Source organism: Anguilla anguilla, chromosome 7, assembly GCF_013347855.1.
Source record: "Anguilla anguilla isolate fAngAng1 chromosome 7, fAngAng1.pri, whole genome shotgun sequence".
Classification (NCBI taxonomy): domain Eukaryota; kingdom Metazoa; phylum Chordata; class Actinopteri; order Anguilliformes; family Anguillidae; genus Anguilla; species Anguilla anguilla.
Window position 1 is genome coordinate 28,281,383 of NC_049207.1, and position 20,431 is coordinate 28,301,813.

General features: G+C 40.9%; 1 protein-coding gene across 2 annotated transcripts in view; it reads right to left on the reverse strand.

Moving 5' to 3' along the window:
* slc43a1a (solute carrier family 43 member 1a) overlaps window positions 1-9,330 on the reverse strand; it is a 40,704-nt gene extending 31,374 nt beyond the window's left edge. For both annotated transcript variants that reach the window (XR_004765983.1, XM_035424355.1), the window contains exons 1-2: window positions 9,052-9,330; window positions 2,262-2,321 (exon numbers count right to left, since the gene is read on the reverse strand). The gene's annotated coding sequence lies outside the window, so the exon portion shown is untranslated. The remainder of the gene's footprint in view (window positions 1-2,261; window positions 2,322-9,051) is intronic.
* Window positions 9,331-20,431: the final 11,101 nt, after the last annotated feature.

The following is a 20,431-nucleotide window of genomic DNA, read 5'->3' on the forward strand; positions in this document are numbered from 1 at the left end:
TTTGACATATTGCACGTGTATGTGGTGCGAAAACTGGGAGGAGCAGCGGTCCAAAAAAAGGGTGGAAAGAATAAAGAAATAAGTAAATAAATATGTGCAATAATAGTGTTTTGTATTGTTGGAAAACTGATGCCATGGGGAACATGGGTGGGGGGGGGGCTGAGTACCCAAACACAGACACTAACTCATCTGTCATGCTAATTCATGAAAGTCACGGTTTAATAATGCTTACAAGTAACATTGTGAATCGTTCGCATAAAAAAATAATATTTTCAATCGGAGTTGATGTTGAAATATATGTTTCAAAATGGACTCACTTTTCATTTGCATTGTTCTAAGAGTGGCCAAAACCCTTACTTACAGTTGAGGCCAAAAGTTTACATACACATACACCTAAAGATATTCAAACTCAGTTTTACCATACATTTTTTTGGCAAGTCAATTAGGGCATCTACTTTGTTCACATTAGAGGTAATTTTAAAACAATCGATTAGAGACAGAATTATTTCAGCTTCAATTCACTATATCAGAATTCCAGTGGGTCAAACGTTTCAGACTGTCTCTTAAAACAGTCTGGAAGATTCCAGAAATTGATGTAATGACTTTTTAGAAACTTCTGATTGGCCAATTTTCATAATTAGGAGTTAATTGGCACCTGTGGTTGTATTTAAGGGCCTGCCTTTAGACCTTTAGGCCTACCTGTCTTTTTGCCCTTGATGCCATGGGAAATTCCAAGAAACTCAGCCAAGACCTCAGAAAAACAATTGTGGACCTCCACAACTCTGGTTCCTCCTTAGGAGCAGTTTCTAAACAAATGAAGGTACCACGAGCATCTGTACAAACAATTGTATGCAAATATAAACCTTGGGACCACAGAGACAGGTTCATCGTTCAGGAAGGAGGCACAAATTAACTCCGAGGGCTGGAAAAACTTTGGTCTGAAAGGTTCAACTGAACCACAAGACAACAAAAAAAGAACTGGTGAAGGATTTGGAGGCATCAGGTACCAAATATCTACATCCACCGTTAAGAAAATCCTACATCGCCATGGCTTGAAAGGCTGTCACGCAAGGAAGAAGCCCCTACTCAAAGACCAGCATAAAAAAGCCAGAATGAAGTTTGCAGGTGATCACTAGGATAAAGACCTAGCCTTTTGGAGGAGTGTTCTCTGTTTAGATGAAACAAAAATGTAACTGTTTGGCCATAATGATTAGCGCTATGTACAGAGGGAAAAGGGTGAGGCTTTTAATCCGAAGTTCACCATTTCAACTGTGAAGCATCATGTTGTGGGGGTGTTTTGCTGGAAAAGGGACTGATGCACTACAGAAAATAGATGGCATCATGAGGACGGAGGATTATCTAGAAATACTGAAGCAACACCTGAAGACATCAGCTAGAAAGTTAAAACTTGGTCACAACTGGGTCTTCCAGCAGGACAATGATCCTAAGCATACCTACAAAGTTGTAACAAAATGGCTTAAAGACAATAAAGTGAAAGCACTGGAGTGGCCATCACAAAGCCCTGACTTGAATCCCATAGAAATTTGTTGACTGAACTGAAAAAGTGTGTCCGAGCAAGGAGGCCCACAAACCTGACAGAGTTACACCAGCTCTGTCAGGAGGAATGGGCAAAACATTCCGCCAAAGTATTGTGAGAAGCATGTATAAGGCTACCCCAAGCATTTGATTCACGTTAAGCAATTAAAAGGCGAAGCCACCAAATACTAACAAAGTATATGCAAGTGCATGTACCTTTCACCCACTGAAAATCCGATATAGTACATAAAAGCTGAAATAAATCTGTCTCTAAGATATTATTTTGAAATGACCTCTTAGGGAAATAAAGAAGATACCCTAATTGACTTAACACAGGAAATGTATGGTAACATAAAATGTGTGGAGTTGTGCAAAATTGAGTTTGAATGTCTTTAGCCTAGGTGTATGTAAACTTTTGGCCTCAACTGTATTCCTGAGTTCCAGCATACACTGAAATGCAATTAAAATTGTGTGATGAAAAAAGTGATGAGCCAGACCAGCCACTTACCAGCCTAATACTGATGCAATGTGTTCATGGTTTATTCTGTAATACGTTAAAAAATCATTTCCCCATTATTTCAATGAATTATTTTCATCCTTCGTCGTCATGTGTTATTAGCAGTATATGTCCAGTTACTGGTCAGCCCACAGTTTCTTGAAGAACATCATCAACTGATTAACACTATTGTCGCTGTACTGTAGCAATATAAATGGGAGTTAGTTACCTGCTGGTGGCCTGTAGGGTGTAAAATAGTCACTGGTTCTCCTGTAGTACTGTGTGTGACCTGTAGGGTATAAAATACACGGTTTGGAGGTAAGTGCTTTGGGAAATTCCATAAATTGAAATTAAATAGCAAAAAAGTTGCTAAAAAAGAAACAAAAAACAAGTGACAGAACTGTGCGACATTGCCTGACATGGCAACCCAGATAGGACAGTCTGACCTCCACATGTGATGGCAGGGCACTGAGGTCAGCAGGATATTTCAATATACATGTGGAAAAAAGGCAGTTTCCAAAAAAAAATAGGACCCCATTTTCTCTGAATTTTTTTTACATATCTTTATCTTGTTACCTTATTTGATTTATCTTTAAAGCATTATTTGTTTATAATTATTTAGAATGAATGTTTTCGCCTTGTTTTGCTGTGGTAGTTCAAGTTTTTGCTTCAAATGATTCTTGCCATTTTGTATTTGTGAGGAGGTGTGTGGCGTAAGGTTCACCATCTTTGTTTTGTTTGCATGTCCCGTCACATTAAAATGTGTTGTGAAGTGCAAGTAAAAAAGATCCATTGAGAACTCATCTTGCCAAAGAAGGATAGATTTCCCATTCTCTTGAAAGTGGGGCACAGCTGTGTGGTCACAACAGGGACAGACAAAGTGACACAAACACCAAGTGCGGAGTTGGGTTCAAAACCCAAGCTTCATATTTACACATACACGTTACGAGAATAATGGACAGTTCCTTCCTTGCGTGCCCAGAGCTGACTCTTCTGTCTGTGGCAGTAGCATTCGTTTGTTACTATTTCTAACCCATGAAGAAGCGGCTGAGCATTCACTTCTCACAGGAGGGCAGGTTAAGACACTGATACACTGTTCAGACTCAACATTATACCCAATGGATATTTTAGCAGGAACAGCTCCAATGGCACAGTTCAACAATGATTAGCCTACTTTAGCAAAATGGGTTAGAGCTTATGCGTAACACCACACCTGAATAACAGCACCTGCGGAGAACCTTCTGCAAAACAGTTATTCCTAGGCTGGTCTGATTGTTTTATTTTTTTTTTGCATGAAGCAAAAATGCATTTGGGCAGTGAAACTATTTTGGTGGTTTTTGCTGTGTACTCCACCACATTGGATTTGAAATTATTCACACCTACAATCACTTTTGTTCGTTTTCTAGTGCAAGAACTAATCATGCAACACACAGCTGGCCAAGAAACACCTGAACATTCCATTTTCCAATTACTTTTGATCCCCTACAATGGAGCAACTATGTATAAAAAGTGCTGTAATTTCTACTCGGATCACCCGATCTGGTGGTAAATACCCTCAAATTAAAGCAGCCTGTCAGCATATTCACTCATTTCAAATCCGATGCGCTGGAGCACAGAGCCAAAACCGCAAAAATGTCACAAAATGTGTTTGATTAATTTAATCAGACCCTTGTGAGCTTTAAGAAGACCATAAATACTTACTAGTCATTCAGTTTGTGTTTTCATATGGTGACTTTACAAGCAGGATGGCCTACAGTACGTGACTTCTCAGTCAGTCTAGAGGCTACAGTAATTTTCAGACCAGAGTTTAAGAGCAACACCACTTAAGTAGAATTATTTGGGACGTGTGTTGAAGAGAGAAGTTAAAAGGTAAACTTCTGCATCTTTATTTACAGATAAAAAGAGTTTGTGCTTCTTGTACTATCTGGAGAAGGTCCTTCCTGAAGCTGAGAGAGTTCCTGCGTGGTATTGTGTGGGTTAGCAGGTGCCTCAGTGTTCTGGTTCCTCTCCCGCCGATAGCCTCTGGCACTCACAGCTGAGACCCCCTCCCCCACCACCCCCTGCTGTGTATTTGTCGAGGGACATGTTTGAACAGGTGAACGTATCACCTGGGGGTCATACATCTGGAGGCTGCCACGCCAGCCTGGAACAGAACAATCTGGGTCACCCAGCCCAATTAATGCCTTCAAACATTCACCCCCGCCCCCAACTGCTACCTTTGATCTCTCACACTTGTACAGAATGAAACAAACTTTGGGGGGGGGGGGGGACATGGTTTAGCAGGGTTCCAGACTGGCTTCTTTGCCTGGGAGGGTTGGGGGTTTTACCAACGAGCACACAGTACTTAATTTTACAGGCTTAGCAGTTTCAGGTGTCCTGCTTTTCAGGGGGTAGAGGAGGGGGATTACTTTTGATTGGATTTGTTTTATAGTGAAAAATACATATAAAGCTGCTCAGCTAAATGTAGATATAACAATACTACAGACACTGAAAACCATTTAAAAAATCCAAAGGTACATTTCCAGCCTTCAGGCTCCAGTGTGCAGAAACTAACAGACAGACAGTCAGGTCATACAGACAGATCACCAGGTGTAGCTTCCAAAGAACAGCATGTTTCTCTGACAAATAAAATGAATGTGCCAGCAGGCCCTTTCCTAGTGCTAGCTTCCAAATTCTAACCAGATCACTATTATCACATGTGCTGGGTTTGTCTACCATCAGATACCAGATGGGTACATTAAACCTGCTTTCTAGGACACATTTTGTATGTGACATTTGTGTCACATACAAAAGCCTCAGGAAAGAGTCTCCCCTCTGAAACGTGAGCTTGATTGTTGATAAAACATTTTTCCAAATGAGTCGCTGTCCTCAACTCTTTCATTTTCAAAGTGTTATTTTGCTCCTTGGACAAAGTGCCACTCATGTGAAGTTGAATTCCTTGGTCCCTGGAAGTACCGTGCTCCCTCCTTTTTTCATTTATTAAACAAAAATCTTCCAATGCCCTTCCCCCTGGGGCCAGTTCCAATCTTTTACCTCCACATCACTGAATTTTTCCACATCACTTTTTGATTTACAAGGGAATAATATTCAGGTTTGCTTTATCGTGAAAATTAATTTGCTCATTTCTGAATTTTTAAAATTATTGTTATAATTTTACACCTCTGCTGTTTTGGGCTAACAGAAGAAACTTTTTTCATAACAAAAGCAGCAGGGTTCTGTGGCTTCAGTGACTGCAGGTTTGATTCCAGTGTGGGGCTTACGTTGGGTCCTTGAACAAGGCACATAACCTGAACTGCCATAATTTGTAGGTTTTATGTGAGCTTTCTTTCTCTCTGCATTGCATTTCCAGCAAACAAAGCATTTAGTGTTAAATTGAGTTGGACTGAATGGTCACAAAAATACATTTCCACCAATTGAATAATTAAGCTCTAAACGTCGCCCACCTGGGGAGCAAAAGTGAATCAAAGTAAAGTGAATCACTCACAAAGTGAATTATGAAAATTGCCTCTCACTTGTCAGCATAGACTGAGGAGGCCAGCGGCAGGAAATTCATTAAAGGCTTAAACTGTAACACAAGTGTGTGCGTAATTCCATTAGACACAGTTCAGCAGAGCCTTTTCTGAGCTCAATGGTGTGCTTTAAGTGGATTAATTTTGTACCATACCCCCCACTGAGACACTGAATGCTTTTGCAATTACAATCTAAATAGCCTTCATTCTTACTAAGGTACCACATACTGCATGGCTCACTTTAAGATATTTACATTTGTGTTTGAGTGCAGTGGTAATCTTACATCCGTGAAAGCCGCCATGATTTACATAGTTGTAATGTGAGGAAATATTCAAAATGGCATTGACAAAGTATTACATTTCACGTGAGATGCATACAATGCAGGAAAAACCCAGAGCACCTCAAAAGACTCTCTCAATCACAGAAACTGCCCTCCAAAATGCTGTGCAGCATCTACTTTTCTTTAATTCACGCATGACCCAGACACTTCACCGAAGACCCTGCACTCAATAAAACGTCACTCCCCTGATGTTGTATGTAGAAGATAGCTGCAATTCCTTCAAGAATTCCTTGGAGTTATGGCTCATTTTGTGGTCTGAAACAGAACCCAACCAAGCAATCACCTGCACCGACACATGCTGTGTGTTTTACCACAAACACGCATGTCCTGCTCTTTCTCTCACACATTTCCTGCCAGTTTTCCACAACTACTTCCTGTGTTTTGGGTGGGTGTGTGTGTGTGTGTGTGAGAGAGAGAGAGGGACTGCCTTTTACATCCACTTCAATTATATTTTGTGATCAGTTTTTTCTTAACATAACTGACTAAAACCGGCATGAAAAAAACTAGGGGTTGAGGAAAATTGATAACTGCAGGGTGAGTGTGTGAGTGGTGCCAAAGGTTCCCCCCAACCCCCCAGGACAAACCCACAGCCACACTGACCTCCTTTGAGATGCTGGAGGATTCCGATGTACTACAACTCATCACCTCTCATCGTGCAACCACCTGTCCACTTGACCCCATCCCATCTACAGTTCTCCAATCCATTTCCAGCGAGTTCCTTCCCTATCTGTCCTCCATTGTTAATTCCTCTCTTTCCTCTGGTCATGTTCCCTCTGATTTTAAGATGGCTCATGTTACCCCACTTCCCAAAAAACCCACCTCAGACCCCTCCGATGTAATGAAATCTCGACCCGTATCGCTTCTACCCTTTCTGTCCAAAACCCTTGAACGAGCAGTTCTTAAACAACTAACCTCTTTTCTCCATCAGAACAACCTGCTAGACCCTCACCAGTCTGGCTTCCGATCCGGGCACTCAACAGAGACTGCGCTCCTAGCTGTGACGGAGGCACTTGCCACTGCAAGAGCCTCACGCCTCTCCTCTGTCCTGATCCTTCTTGACCTGTCTGCAGCTTTCGACACGGTCAACCATAAAATACTCCTCTCCACCTTGGCTGGGATGGGTATCGCCGGGACTGCCCTGTTTTGGTTCGCTTCCTATCTTGCAGATAGATCCTACCAGGTCACCTGGAAGGGGTCTGCCTCTGCTTCTCATCCCCTTGTTACGGGAGTGCCGCAGGGATCTGTACTGGGTCCTCTGCTGTTCTCCTTATACACCAGATCTCTTGGTTCAGTTATTAATTCAAATGGCTTCTCCTATCATTGTCATGCAGATGACACACAACTCTTCTTTTCTTTCCCCCCCTCGGCCACACAGGTCAATGATAAGATATCTTCCTGCCTGGCTGACATCTCCACCTGGATGGCCAGCCACCATCTGAAGCTCAACCTCAACAAAACTGAGCTGCTCTTCTTCCCGTGCAAGACCTCCTTACTTCGTGAGCTCTCTATCACGGTTGATGGCACCACAGTGACTGCCTCTCACTCTGCCAAGAGCTTGGGGGTGGTCCTGGATGACCAACTGGACCTCAAGGAGCACATCAAGGCAACATTACGGTCCTGCAGATTCCTTCCCTGACGATGCACTCCACCCAGTTGCTCGTCCAGGCTACGGTGACCTCTCGCCTTGATTACTGCAACTCTCTCCTTGCAAGTCTGCCAGCTTGTGCCATACAGCCACTACAGATGATTCAGAATGCCGCTGCCCGACTCATCTACAACCTTCCCAAATTCTCCCACGTCACTCCTCTGCTGCGATCACTCCACTGGCTACCGGTCGCTGCCAGGATCCGGTTCAAAGCCCTGACACTTGCCTACACTGCTGCCAACAGTGGTGGAACGAACTCCCCGTCCCTCTCCGAACCTCCCCCTCACTACCCATCTTCCGCCGTGGCCTGAAGACTCATCTCTTCAGACTATACCTAGACTAACCACCACCACGCTGTATATTTCACTCTAAATCCCCCCCCCCCCCCTTTTTTTCATGACACTTGTTACATGTTGCCCCATCCCAGCACTTTTTGGTCATTTGTATTTGTCCTAATACTGTAGCTTATTCTTCTGCCTAGTTGGCTTTGCAGAGGTTAGGTCTGAATAGTGTTCACTGTGTGAACTAAACTGTGTTCTTGGCTAGAAATAGCTGTACAAAATAAGTATTGTACCTTACTGAAACTGTGTTTAGCAGTTGTCTATGACCATGAAATGCACTTTTTGTACGTCGCTTTGGATAAAAGCGTCTGCCAAATAAATGTAATGTAATGTAATGTAATGGAGGAATGTATAAGACATGTGGTGTAATGTACTGAGATGAACCCTCTAGAACCCCTCTTGCAAATGATGCATTATTGAACAGCTGTACATTGACACAAATGCCATTCCGCTCAACCTTAAACGTTTTAAACATCTGTTCACCCACTGATTACAAATTACTGATCATCTTTGGGGGACTTGCATGTCCCGTTCTATCATCTGCAGTCATCTTTCAAAAAAAACAGCATAGGAATATTTCTACAATCAGTGGATTTGTTAATATAAAATGGACAGTACAAATAGTACTAATAAATATTAAAAGTAGTGAACAAGATGGCGATTACTATTAATGACATGTTTTATCCTGTAAGAGCTAGTATGAACATTTAAGCAATGCATTTGCATACCCAGCAAAATGTTCCGTCTTAAACGAACTGGTGAAATGCTTGGAACCGCGAAAGAAAAAACTGAATACGCAATTTATTGAAACATTTCATGGAAAAAGACACAGCTGCTACACCTCGTCAGCATGCTACATGAAACCAACGCAATTCACCACGTGGTTCGTTTAACAACAATAGCCAACTGTGTAGCCACTTAATGTAACGAAGTCACAAAGAGAACACACAATATGCATTTGTGAGTCTAGTAAATTGTGTCATCAGAGAAACAGAAGAAAATAAAATCATAATTATGCAAAACAAAAATTTGTGACACGGCGCGACCGAGAGCTGAAGGCTCGTGTGCCACGTGTGACGTCTCATTTCAGCGATTATTTTTTTGTCAGAACTTTTCCGTCAGCGATTGAACTTGCTTTCACATGTCGGTATGCATAGAGACGATAAAAGACAGAAAAACTTACTTCAGTCGGTATCCCACTGTCTGTTATTTTCCGTAGCCTAACTCCGTTCTCTGCGCTTAAAAAATCGAACTCCTTTAAGTAAATATATATAGCCTATGTGTTTATCTACCGGAGGGATTATGTCTGTCTTCTTGTAAAAAAAATCTCCCTTTGGTTCTTGAAACTTCTACGTTTTATTTCGACTAATCACCGAGGCGTTGTGACATAAACAAGTAGCCAGATTATGCAGCCTACTGTAAACTACGTTCAAACATTTTCTCTCCTTTTCCCTCCACCCCCCCCCCCCCCCCCCCCCCCCCTCCCCCTCCCCCTCCCCTCTCTCTCTCTCTCTCTCTCTTCTAAATTTGAACAGACACCCCACCCCCAAGCACACCTCTCCTTCTCCATCTCTCACAGGGCACTGCCAGTCAATCAGATCAGAGGGACACAGTCACAAGAACAGGGGTCTTCATTATTAGCACAACAGCTCTCCCTACTGCTAGCTTCCAGTACTAACATTGGGATGGCAGGTATGCCATTCGCTAAGTTACGGCTTGCCCCATACCTATCAGACCTGTGTCAAATGCAAATACGTATTTGTATTTGTATTTGTATTTGAAAATGTAGTTAACTACATATTTGAAGTATTTTCAAATACATTCACAAATTATATTTATTTAATTTCATGGAAAACCAAATACATTTCCAAATAGCATTTAAAAAATACATTCCTTTAAATCAATACTTTCCTGGGAAACCAAATACTTTAGTATTTAAAGCCTTTTAAAAATACATTAAAATACAAATACAATTTTAAAATATTTTGAAATATTTCTGTGATAGACAACAGAAATGACTGAGCCAGCAACAATGTAGGCTTCTTACTGAAGGGGGTATCCCAGAGTTTGTTGTACAATCTTTGTGAGTGGCCCTCGATGTGATGTCAGCAAGTTATAATACTGAGGGCACTCCAGGGGAACTACTTGGGCCTAGGGGTTGAATTTGGATTATGGGCAAGGGTAGCCTATGCTGGCAATTTTAAACAACCCATGCATTGCCTCTAACAGACAGTAGCCTAAACGGTCGTACATGTCTTTGCATGGAGGGGATGACAAACCCAAACATCTTGATAAGCTACTTGCCAGTTTATTTGCACCCATGCAGTCTATTTAAAGTTAGTGGCCTTTTACTGTATTTCCTCTTTTTTCTGTTGTCAGAGTTGAACAGCCAAATGTACAGTTCCATCTTCTACATTTTGTAAGGTAAGACACAGATAAAATAGAATTCAGTCATGCGTATTCACTACCAAATTAACCCCTATGCGCACATGCAAAATCTGGCCAATCCTTGCCCATTTAGGGGGTACCATATTTAAAGCTTTAAAACTCAAGATGTGAACATCACAGAGACCTGAAAAATGGCTTAAATGAAGCAAGACAGTTGTAGCCTACCATTTACAAAACTAACTAGATTAGTTTATATTCATAATTTAGAGAGAAATTAAGTGCCATAGATGCAATTTTCTTGGCAAAAAAAATGAATTTGCTCTTTTTTCATTTGCAATGAAATACTGAGAGATATATAAAACAGGTTAAACTATGTCCTGGATCAAAAATTCCTTGACCACAAGTGCGTAAAATCTAATGGTGGATATGTAGAACTACTAAGTTCTATGAAACAAAATGTAAGCTGTGTACCCAGTGTCTTCAAATCTATCCAAAATGTCTAAATTATGCATTCCTGTAAATCACAAAATAATGTATTTTACTACAGATCAACTGTTTTGACTCAAGAAACTCAGGGTCGCATAATTTTCAAGTGGGAATTTCAAGCTTTCCGTCAGTACAGTGCTATAAAATATCTAGGGGTCCAGAAACATATCCAAAATCTCTCCAAAAATGAATAAAATGCTTTTTGTCCATTAAAAAAATAAAGCATATAAATGGGCCCCTTATGAAGGCTTAACAGGAAACATTGATATCAGATTAAAAAATAATAATGCAAAAACATTGTCTCACAATGTGGTACAGTGCCTAAATGTGTTATCATTAACTCTTGCATGTTTTTCTGTAGGCTACTCTACAGTATATGTTTTCTTGTATGGGGATGGGATGACATTAAAACAATATTGAACCATCCAGCACATTTTGGCAATGTTCCAGCTTTCACATCATAACCAGTGAATAAAACACAAACACTACTGCGCTACCAACGAACGTTTACGTTGCAGTGTGAAACATCCTAATTATAAAATACCACTAACTTATTTAAAAACACTCAATTTCAAAACTGACGTACATAACCGAAATATTGTGTGCAGTAATACTTACATAGCGATGAGGAAATGTTATCTGTGTTCAGTAGATAGAGACAGGGACAAAGAATCAATGCTCTTCTGACTTAATCCAGAAAACTATATCAGCTAGGTCTGTCAGCAAAAATATGGCTTAGCTATGCTCAAAGGTCCTCAGTAATAATATTTTCCAAGAAATGACAAAAATCATCGATAATGTTTCGTTGGATGCAGTGTCTTTAACTGCTACCACAGAGTGAATGTGTAAGGCAGCGATGATGAGAGAAAAACGTTTGGTTTTTTAATTTATTTTATTTATTTCAATGACGCTACGTGCAACATGAAATAAGGCTTGAAATTAAAACCGTCACTTTCACCCATCAAAGTTGGGAGGGCAGGCTCTAGCGAGTACACAAAACACAGGACGCTTAGTGATAGGTTGAGTATTTCTGAGAGACCCACCTCTAGTGGCTACAGTCTACAGCAATCCAGCGATGAGCGATAGGATTCCCAAGGCAAGCAAAGCGCAGTAGCACACTTTTCGTGCATTCGGACGGTCCTCGTCAACTCATAAAGTCAGAAATTTATCACGTGACCAAGTCGTATTTACGAGGTGTTTGCGTTTGGGCAGTCACGGCAACCATAGACATATATACAACGTCTGCGTCTGGATGGCAGTCTGCACTGCAAAATAACGATAACAAGAAGCTTCTTTCGGTTTGCGTTTGTGTCCATTTTTAAAATAAATTAATTTTTTTGAGTTCGTGGATAGGAAATGGAGGGGGGGTTAAAGTTCACAACACGTCACACTAATGGGCCATATAGTGACACGCCCCCACCGCCGCACAACCCTGCGGCAAGGTGCCGCATTGCCTGATTTGGTGTGAATGCAGCCTTAGGCCCATTTGTGTGACGTCACAAACTTTAACCCTCCCTCCTGTCCGCTAACTCAAAAAAAAAAATGGACACAAACACAAACCGAAGGAGGCTTCTTGCTATCCTTATTTTGCAGCGTTGACTGCCAGCCAGACGCACACGTCGAAGCTGGGTACACAAAATAAACCAAGCGAGGACACAACTGGCAGAGTATCATCGTTTGGTCCATGAACTCCATAGTGCTAGGTACAATAAACTAACATGCAAGAACTGCTAAATAGCGAATCTTTTATATAGCTTAATTCCGACGTTCGGAATTGATATTTAGCTAGTAATTACCCATTACCTGGTACTGTCAAATCACAATGACGATTATAAAATCAAATCTTAGGAAATGAATCGTGCCAGTAATTCAGCTTACATTACATTACATTACATTTATTTGGCAGATGCTTTTATCCAAAGCGACGTACAAAAGTGCATTTCACGGTCATAGACAACTACTAAACACAGGGTTCAGTAAGATACAATACTTATTTTGTACAGCTATTTCTAGCCAAAAACACAGTTTAGTTCACACAGTGAACACTATTCAGACCTAACCTCTGCAAAGCCAACTAGGCAGAAGAATAAGCTACAGTATTAGGACAAATACAAATGACCAAAAAGTGCTGGGATGGGGAAACATGTAACAAGTGTCATGAAAAAAAAAGGGGGGGGGGGAGATTTAGAGTGAAACATACAGCGTGGTGGTGGTTAGTCTAGGTATAGTTTGAAGAGATGAGTCTTCAGGCCACGGCGGAAGATGGGTAGTGAGGGGGAGGTTCGGAGAGGGACGGGGAGTTCGTTCCACCACTGGGGAGCTAGGGTGGAGAAGCTCTGTGATCCCTTTGGGCGGGTGGGAGGGGTTACAAGGCGCCCTGCTGCTGCAGAGCGGAGTGGTCGAGCAGGCACATAGAATCGAGTCATGTCCTGCAAGTAGATGGGGGCTGTCCTGTTGGCAGCAGTGTAGGCAAGGGTCAGGGCTTTGAACCGGATCCTGGCAGCGACCGGTAGCCACACAGTGAACACTATTCAGACCTAACCTCTGCAAAGCCAACTAGGCAGAAGAATAAGCTACAGTATTAGGACAAATACAAATTACCAGCTGACAGTTGCTCGGTAAACAGCGGTAAACAGCGGAATGCTACATGGTAATTTAAACAATTTCCGGGATTGGCCAATGCAGCGTGACGTCGGGTTGCGTTCCGGGAAAAGTTGATTCTGGTTCAACTTTCTTGCTGCAGGCCGCTGCATTTTTTTTCAGCACCACACGCACTTCCCCCATTGCCTGATCTGGTGTGAATGCAGCCTTTAAGGCTGGATTCACACCAAATCAGCTTGCGGCAGGGTTGTGCGGCAAAAACGGCAGTGTTCCCATTCATTTGAATAGGGGTAGTGCATTTAGGCTGCAGCAGTGGTTGACTCCATGGGGTGCCGAAAAAAAACGCAGCGGCAAAACAATGTTTTGTGTTCTGCACGTTCCCCTGTGGGGAATTGTATTATTGTTTTCTATCATTCAATCATTGTTTTGGGTTCATGTCTCGTCGTTTTCGCTTCCCTCCCTGGTTTGATTGTGAATTGAGTTCTCCTGTGTCTTGTTATAGTTCGGTCTATTTAAGTCCTTTATTTCCCTGACTCGGGTGCTGGTTCCTTGTGTTTCTGATTGTGTTTCTGGCTGTGTGTTTCCGCCTGTGTGTTCCTGCCTGCGTTCCTGCCCATTTATCTGTCCGTGCGTACCTGCCTGTTTTCTGCCTTCCTGAGTTCTGTCCTGTCCAAATTCTGTTCTGTGTTTTTTGGGATTTTTGGATTTTTATTCTGTTTTCTGTTTTTGAAGAATTCCTTTGTGTTTTTGAAAGTTGCCCTGCATGGTCTCTTTTGTTCCCTGCTTTTGTTACCCTTTTGTGACTAAAGTCTTTGTTTGATTTGCCTTTGAGTTTTTGAGTTTTCCTCACTCTGCGTTTGGGTCCTGGTCCTCCGTTTCCTGATAGAATTTCAGATAATTTCTAAATAATTATTTAAAAGTAATACTTTAAATATGTATTTGACCCAGGTACCTATACAGCACCAAGAGTTTTTTTTCCAAGTCCTGAAGAATATTAACTTCTGACCTCATGTAATCACACAGCATTCACATACAACTTCACACCTTCACACAATGAAATCCTAAATAACCCACAATAACTTGGGTTATTTTGCATTTTTCTCCTTATTCTTCTTTTTCCTGCTGATTACATCATCACAATTGCTCCAGTCTCACAAAGAATAAGTCTCACCATGGCACCAAGCACATCATCTGAAGCTGGTTCCACGAACATGACAGTGACTTAAATTTACTTCAATGGCCTGCTCAGTCCCCAGATTTCAATCAAATGGAGCATCATTGATGTAGATGAGGTGGAACAGGAAGTTCACAGCACAAATGCGATGTGATGACAGATCTGAAGGAACTGTGTTATGCAATCAAGTCAGCATGAACTAAAATCCCTGAGGACTGTTTCCAGCACCTTGTTGAATCCATGCTACGTACTAGATCGGTGTATCTAATAAAGTGGCCAGTGAGTGTGTATATAAGCATATATATGTTAGTACTATAAAACTGGATTAAAGTTGGAGAGCCAAGCAGTAATGGCCTCAGCTGTTCTTAAATTGTATCGAACTGGAACGTCTGGGAAATGGCTTTCTTAGGGCATACTAACCAAGGCTTAATAAAAATACTTATTTGCTTAATGATGCTTAAAGAGTTATACGTTTGAACCCCCATGTTTTTCTCTCAAGGAAATTTCTATTATTTTGCTCATATTTAGACAACAAGCTTAACAAGGAAAAAATCTTTCTTGGAATGATATTGTAATTTTTAGCCAGTAGTTAATACTCATGGAATGTCTCAGCTGTACAAACTATAGGCTTCAGTTCTTGTGTAGGTTCATTAAGACCTGTCAATCAACATTTGTCCTTAACTTTAATTTGCAGGGAAACCTAAGTATAATTCTTTTACTTCACAAACTTAGTTTGGCAATCTAGTTTTGTTGGTTACTGAGCTCACAAATCGGTGTTGTAAAGTGAAAAAATAAATCTTGTTTTTAATAGCCTACTTTAAGGCCTAATGTAGATGGAGTCCCAGCCTAAGTCTCATTATGCAGACTCCTGTTGTATGAAATGAAAATAATAATGCATAACAAGAATAAAATATATTTTCCTATACAGTATATCTGAATACTATTACCCATAGCTAATTCTCAAACAAAGCTTCAACTGTGTACAATTAGGGATTCTAGCTCTTTATTTTGCCAGTAATCCTTGTAAACAGGTTTCTTATTGAGCATTTTAATACTGTACCTTTCAACTTGGGGCTTAGGCAGTCTGAAAATACATTCTGTAAGGCAAAAAGGCTTTATGAATTATAATCAAATGTTATCTGGTACTGTACACTTCTCCCGATTAAAAGAATGGCTTTTGAACAAGCTGACATTTAGTTAAAAAATTGGGCATAACAAGAATTTTTACACATTCAAGCCAGATATCATTAATGATTACTAAGGGATCCATTATGTAAGAGGTTACTTTAGGGCAATTTCTGAATCATAAAGGGTTAATTAATGGAAGTCGTGGAACATTGTGGTGATATACAGTGAACTCCATAATGTTGGGGACAAAAACATATTTTTCTTGACTTGGCTCTGTACTCCACAATTTTAGATTTATAATGGAACAATTTACATGTGGTTAAAGAGCACATCCTCAGTTTTTATTTAAGATTATTTTTTATACATTTTGGTTTTACTGTGTAGAAACATTACTGCACTTTTTATACACACTCCCCCCATTTCAGAGCCTCATAATGTTTAGGACAAATGGCATCACAGGTGATTCTGATTACTTGTGTATTCAATTACGCCCTAGGTTCTAGCAAGTAACAGTAAAAGAGAGCGGTCAGTATTTAGTTTTGATTATAGCCTTTTGATTGCCTTTAGAGTCTGTTATTGGAATTTGTCAACATTAGGGCTGGATTTATGCCAATGAAAATCAAGGAAGTCATTATGAGGCTGAGACATACAGTCAGAAACATAGGCCAAACCTTAGGCTTACCAAAACCAATTGTTTGGAACATCATTAATTAGAAAGAGAGCTCAGAAATTACAGGGGCCTGGTAGCAAAGAGTTCTCACCATAATGATGAAAAACTCTCGAATATGTCCGACAGATCAGAAACAGTCTTCGGGAGGCAGGCCTGGATGTGTCAGTGCCTACTGTCTGCAGAAAACTGTGGAAACAGAACTACAGCTACACTGCAAGATGCAAACCACTAGTTAGCTATAAAAACAGGATGGCCAGGTTACTGTTTGCTAAGAAGCACCTAAAAGAGCCCACAAAGTTCTGGAAAAAGGTTTTGTGGACAAGGGAGACCAACATTCAATCAGAGTGATTGCAAGAGCAAAAAGCCAAAGGGAACTGCCTAAGATAAAAGCACCCCCCCCCCCCCCCCCCCCCCCCTCCATCCTGCTGCCACAGATACTGGCTCACTTGTCTTCATTGATGATGTAACTGCAGATAGCAGCAGAAGAATGAATTCTGAGGTGTACGGCATCTTATATGCTCAAGGTCAGCTAAATGCCTCCAAATCCATTGGACAGTGCTTTATCCTACAGCACGACAATGATCCCAAACACACTGCTAAAGCAAAAAAGGAGTTTTTCAAAACTGAAACATGAAAAATGATTGACTGGCCAAGTCAATCACCCGATCGAAATCCAAATTAACATGTTTTCCATATCCTTAAGCAACTAGCCACCAAAACAAGCAGTAGCTAATGATGGCTGCAGTACAGCCCAGGCAGAGCATTACCAAGATACTCAACACATGGTGATCTCTATGAGTCACAAAGGATATGTGACAAAGTACTAAACATGACTACTTTCATTTACATGAGATCAATGTCCCAAACATGATTATTCCCTAAAATGGGGGGACTGTGCAAAAAAAAATTTTTTTTTTAATGCTGCAATTTCCACATGGTGAAACCAAAGTGCATAAAAATACCTGAGTGTGCACTTAAACCACATATTGCTTGATTACAAATCTAAAAGTGTGGAGTACAGAGCCAAATCAAGAAAAAAAAACTTTTTTTTGTCTCAAACATTACCAAGCTCACTGTGTGTGCTGAAAAGGGAGGTTACCGTAATAGTCTCAAAAATTGGGATGGCAGGTATGCCCCATACCTATATAGTACGGAGAGTTTGGCACTTTTCAGGGTTCCCCACAGAAATAACCACAACAGCCACAGACACTCAGCCCTTAAAAACATTAAATTCTGTACATTCTGACCCCATTTCAACAGACAGATTTCATAAACAACAACTTCACATGTCCACACAATAAAGCCCCAAACTAAGGGGATTTTGCGTTTTCTCCTTCTTCTTCTTCTCATTCTTATTTTTCCTGCCGCCTATCCCACTAACATGTCTCCCCATTGGACATTTTACCGACACCAGCCAAATCTTCACCTACACGACCCAATCAAAAACGCGCATACACACGCAAAATACTCATACCTTTTTACCCTGAAACATTTCCAGTTTCAACAGCTAGCCTGCCTCTGGCCTAGTGGGCAAGGTTACAGTCTTGGGAACATAGGGTGGCACGTTCAAGCCCAGCTAGGAACACGTTTCTTTAACCTGCTTTTACCCTCACTAATAATTGTCTACTACTCAATTATTGCTTTTGCACCATATCTACCCGCCGTTCACCGAACGTATACCGAACTGAACTGCATTATGACATACCGTCTGCATGTTCAGTTATTAACCGGCTACAATATTGCAAAGCCATATGGATTCAACGGGAGCTCTTCTGTGCTTACTGGCCTGTGTTCTTCTTTAAAACCACGGACAGGTTTGCTAATGATATTTCACGCATCGCATAGCTATGTCACGGTGCTGCACAACAAAGTCACAGACTGGTAAACCTCCGGTTGAAGGATTGAATCCCGCCTCGTCCTCAGGCAGATAGTTTCCTCTTTTACACTAATGTTTTCTTACGCTTATATTTGCTTTACCAAAACTCACTCACGGCCACCCATATGCATTTCATGGCGGCAAATGTATTCCTTTTATTAAAAAGTTACACCAGTTCACCACTGTGCCATTTCTACTAACTATATTTCTTCACTTGGCTACCGTACAAAACCTTCTTATCAGCAAACGCCACGTTTCTACATTCATGTTACCTCGCCCTGTTCTCTATCTAGCCACATTCAAACAATTACTACGTATGTACGTTCTGCACCTCCGCATTAAAACATTACATTTAAAATCATGATTCACTCATAATTATAACTACTAGTACTGAACATGACAAAAGCACATCAGTGCAATAGATTTCACACCTTACTTAACCCTCCACTTTAACGATTAGTGCTTTATACCGACTGTTATATATACCATTCGATAACGAAACTTAGCTCGCTCTGTGATCATGTCAACCTTCACCTACATGCCCATTCTGCTAAAAACATATTATTTCAACTATATATGAAAGAACTGAGGAAATATTGGGTAGCATTGCTTTGGAATACATCTTATTTAATTTCGGTGAGGCAAGATAGCCTATATTGTTTGTAGTACCGTAACTTGGCGTCATTTTGATATCAATACTTTTAATGGCAGGCCTGGATTTTGGCAGTCTGAATGAATGAGTTATAGATGGTGTATGTCTTGTATGTGTGAGTAACTTGGCATTTTTGTACGTTGAAAACGTGTTTATGAGATTATATTATTACACATACAAACATTACTGTAGATTACAAAAAATAATAGTGACAGTGCTATACTAATCTGGCTAGTATAGGGATATAATGTTGAATGAATGTTATATGTATGTGGCTATATTGCAAAGCAGAATGAAGACAGCTAGATGTACTTACATAATTAATGTAAGTGGTTATGTTACAGTAGAGAAACAGACAGAGTAAATAGCTACGTGATTCAATATGACTGGCTATACAAACACACTTAGTTACCAGAATATGTATAAGATATACTGTAACTAAATTAATAAACAAAATACTAGCAATAAATAGCTAGCTAACTACCTAGCTGCTTATCCTATGCAGCTGTGAGTGATATGTAATGGCTTTTTTAAAAAAAATTTCATACTACCATGTAAACTGGCAAGGCACTGGGCAGGCAAGCTAAAAAGAATACATAGCTAACAATGTTAACTGACTTAGCCAGCCAGTTACGTTAGCTAGCTAACATTGTTAGCTAACATTAGCCGTACTAACGTTACTAAGCTGGCATCACAAATAATTATTTTGCAGACATTACACTTCTAAATCAGATTTTAGCTCGCTAATAGCCTAATTTTAGTTAATCACAATTAGCTGCATGTATAGCCAGTATCATCAACCCTGTGCTCATCATTATTCTCCTGAATCTCCTCCTCAATAACCTGCCTCAATATTTTCTTTACAAATCTGCGGATATCCATCGTTTCAGACAGTTCACTGACACTAACGTTACTGAGCAAGAAATATTCGGACTCGTCTACAAAACTTTGCATAGTGCGTAGTTTGCGTACGTTTGTCAGACAAGCGGAACTGTCAGTCTGAACTCTGTGACTGAACTTTACTATACCAGTGCTAGCCATCGAAACGTCTGATTGCAACCTACTGTGCCTACTAGTCGGTTAGGTTACTTATTGCTCGATTTGAAGGGGGCGATTTGTTTACTTTAGGGCTCCATTAAACGGAATGATATTTGGGGCTGTATCTCTTTTTTTTTGGATGTCAAAATTTTTTATTTATTTATTTTCTTTGGTGTCAAAAGGTCCGGGGCTAGACAAAAAACATCCTGGGCTTCAGCCCTGGAAGCCCACCCCTAGTGACGCCACTGCTCTTCTGACCACGTTGCCTCTTACTGAACCCACATACTCTCTCCTGACCACACCACCTCTTATTGAACCCAGACTCTCCTGACCACGCCGCCTCTTGCTGAACCCACAGACTCTACTGACCATGCCGCCTCTTACTGAACCCACAGACTCTACTGACCACGTCGCCTCTTACCGAACCCACAGACTCTACTGACCACACCGCCTCTTACCGAACCCACAGACTCTACTGACCATGCCGCCTCTTACTGAACCCTCTGACTCTCGACTGACTACGTTGCCTCTTACTGAACCCAGACTCTCT